We start from the raw sequence: 3608 nt of genomic DNA on the forward strand, positions 1-3608 counted from the left end.
CCGCCCCCCTTCGCGCTCCCTCTCCCGGTTGGCGGCCGCAGCGCTGCATTTACCACGCCCCACAGCCCCCAGAACGCCTTCTGTTCTCTTCGTCCCGCCCCGTCTTGTATTTTCAGCCAATCATCCCTTTTTTCCGGCCAGAAGACGTCATTAGTCCAGACGTGCGCACTGGGCAACGGACAATGGTAGCGGCCAGAAGAAACCGTTAAGCGAGGAAAGGCAAAACATAAAGGTGAGTACTTACACTGGGTTATCTCGGGGATAACTGCACCACATGAAACTGTTGTTCCACGCGTGCTGGAACAGCATCACCTATGTGAACGACGATTTTTACTACTCCGTTCCCCGCAAGCAATGCACCCGGGTTGTGCAGATGCAGAGCGACGCCTTCGGGAGATTTCTGCGGAGTACAAACACGTCCTGTCCTGCCCGATACGTAGGGAGATGCCAGGGGTGCCCTCCATAACCGAGGGTCCCGCTGGAGCGTGAGCACAGCTCCTACTCTGTCCGACAGAGAACGGGGTCTGCCCGCGGGATGAGAAAGACTGGAGCCAGAAGCACCGAGCCCGAACTGCCGCCTCCCCCCGCCCGGTAGCGCCGGGCTGATCCGCTTTTGTCGCCGCAGGGCTGGCAGACCTCTACGGAGAGAAATCTGACCGCTACATGAGCAGACAGCGAGGTTGGAATGCCCTTGGGCAAGCCACGGGAGCTCGCAACTGCTCCGTGGGCACAACGGGAGTGGAAAGTCCTAAAATAAACCGGGGAGAACTATCTCCTACGGGGCGGGCGTAGAGATTTCAACAAACGCCACGAAAATCCTGATTTCCCCCATTCTCATCGTCCACATCAAGCTACAGAAACACGGAAACACGACGCTACATCGCAAGAAAGAACTCGCGTTTGGAACTGGAGGGCAGAGGCTGCTTCGGTTACCGCAGCCAGCGACCACCGCGCTCGGAGGAGGACGCAGGGGCAGCGGGGTTCGGTCCCGCGTGCGACCGAGCAGCTCCGAGCCCGGCGGCTCCCGAGCTCCCACAGATCAGTGCTGGGTTGCCAAGTTCCCGGCTCCGAGCACAGCTTTAGCTGCCTCCTGTGCCTGAAAGCACCGCTAATTCGTTAGCGCCCCTTTGCGGCAGCCTGAGCTTGCAGCGGCTGATAACCCCGCGCCATGCTGTCAGGGTTTATTCCAGGCACAGACTGGGTATTCTCGCATGTTCTGCCGAGGACTCTTTCCCAGGATATCCTACGAAATAAAAGCTTCCACGTGGTTCGTTTCTGGCAGCTGACAGCTGTGTATTTCTAAACAAACTACTGCATTCTTTCCTGCCGCTATACGACTACAGCAAAATCACATTCTGATTTTCAATTCACGACTGAACTCGGAGTTACCAAGAGAAAGGGGAGCCACAAAGATGGTGAAGGGTCTGGAGCATCTCCCCTATGAAGAAACTGGGTTTGTTTAGCCTTGAGAAAAGAAAACTCAGAGGAGACCTGATCCAGGTCTATAAATATCTAAGGTGTGGGGGGCAGAATGGCAAGACCAGACTCTTTTCAGTGGTGAGTGGAGACAGAACAAGGGAAAATGGCCAGAAACTGCAGCATAGGAAGTTCTGCACAAATGTGCTCAAGAACTTCTGTACAGTGAGGTGACGGAGCACTGGAACAGGCTGCCCAGGGAGGTTGTGGAGTCTCCTTCTCTGGAGATATTCAACACCTGCCTGGACACCTACCTGCGTGACCTGGTGTAGGGAACTGGCAGCGGGTTGGACTCGATGATCTCAGGATGTCCCTTCTAACCCTTGTGATTCTGTGAAATCGCAGGGAAGGCAAAGCCCACCCTGTCCCAAACGATTTAGCAAGAAAAGGCTCATCTCCCTTAATCGTACAGCACAGAGAAATGAGCTACTTGATGTGGTTATACATTCCCTTCTACAGCACTGATTCAATCTTATAAACTTAATCCAGAGGATTCTTCTCTAGGAGATGGTGGTTTGCGTTTCCAGCTTCGTATCACATTCTTGTGAATTAAGAGAAGAAAAATGACAGATCTGCAGCTCTGGAAGAAGCCTTGATCACAGACAAATGAAGGCAGTTCGTGCATAATCAAGAGGTGATCAGCCGTTCTATTGATACGTATCAGCTGTGGGTTGAGATTAAAGGCATACAAACACAATACCCATCTTATTTCCAGAAAGAGAACAAAAACCTTTTTCTAAGAGATCTAAAAGAGATGCACGAAAGAAAGAAATTCATGGAACATGCTCAGAAATATTCTTTTAAATAGTTCAGAGGGAAATCTCAATCTTATTGTATTAAAAGCAAACAAACAAAAAAACCACTGGCCACTATGTTTTCAACTCTCTTGACTGGATTTCGCTACCCCCAAAAGCAGCATTCTTGTCATATCACCAACAATCGCAGATATTTCTTTTTTTCAGACCTCAACTTTCGTGTAAATCGCTTACAGAAGTCGTCAGAAAATATGCTGTAAAAATCATACCATGATAATGAGCCATACACGCACCTTCAGTGAATTGAATGTATAATGAGAGGAGTACACTTTGTTCTTACTACCCTGGCAGCCCAACATACTCTGTTTTTACACTAAAACGAGAACTAAAGCAGTATAAAGAGACGTTCATGTTTCTCCACAAAGGACACATCCAGATTCTAGCATCAATCACAAAACTTTAAACATGACCTTAACACTTTATCCCAAAGAGTGTTTTGCAGCTGGCCTGAATGAAAAAAAAATCTACAAATACCATCAGTGCGCAGCCAAGATGACCTGAGTTTGCAACAATATCAAAACAACCCGTAAATAATCACTCTCCAAATAAGGACATCAATGCAGAAACCAGCACTAAGACCTACTCTCCAAGTGAACCTGTATTTGCAGCTTTATTCAGATACACAGGAGAAAAAACGAGTGGTTTTCCTTACAAAATCATCAGACTTCAACAACGAATGCAAAAACGCTTTTTTCTTCTTTCCTCTTAATATACAGCAATAGAACACTTTTTGACCTTACTTTACATAACGTATTTCTGAGGTGGATGGAACAGAAAGCTACAGGGATATGGGAGCCCAGCCTGGCATAGAACTCGAAGGACAGCAGGAAACACGCGCCCTCCAACAGTTCCCACCACTATCTTTAACAATCTTTATCGTTGCATCATTCTTCCATAATATTCAGCGAATATCCAGAGGAAGAACAACATACATTACATCCACGAACATTTCTCTCTCAAATCACACCCCTTATGGGTCAGTTCCTGTAGTTCACCTTTCAACCGTGAAAGGAATCCACAGCTCACTGCAATCCACATTCAATCCAAATTCAATAATCAGCAATGGCACATATGAACACCATATTCATATGCAACACAAACACAAAAGGTAAAAATGACGACCGCGCATGACTACAACGAAACGACCAGCAGAAGTCTTACCAGAATAAAACGCTTCAACGACTAATGAAAAAACAAACAAAAAACCAAAACCAAAAAAAAACACAAGAAGCGAAAACAGGAACTGACCAGTAAAAAGACGCAAGACAACTTACCGTAGAGGAAGAATACGGGGACAGAGACCGACCCTTCTCCAAA

At 47.6% G+C, this 3608-nt stretch overlaps 1 long non-coding RNA gene across 1 annotated transcript; it reads left to right on the forward strand.

The window, feature by feature from the left end:
- Window positions 1-157: 157 nt before the first annotated feature.
- LOC122192443 lies at window positions 158-1281 on the forward strand. Its single transcript, XR_006182607.1, has 2 exons — window positions 158-232; window positions 626-1281. It is a non-coding gene; the product is annotated as an uncharacterized LOC122192443 (long non-coding RNA).
- The last annotated feature ends 2327 nt before the right edge of the window (window positions 1282-3608 follow it).

The sequence above is a fragment of the Lagopus leucura genome, unplaced genomic scaffold (genome assembly GCF_019238085.1).
Source record: "Lagopus leucura isolate 7727_CA_CO unplaced genomic scaffold, USGS_WTPT01 34090-0_obj-0_obj, whole genome shotgun sequence".
Lineage (NCBI taxonomy): Eukaryota > Metazoa > Chordata > Aves > Galliformes > Phasianidae > Lagopus > Lagopus leucura.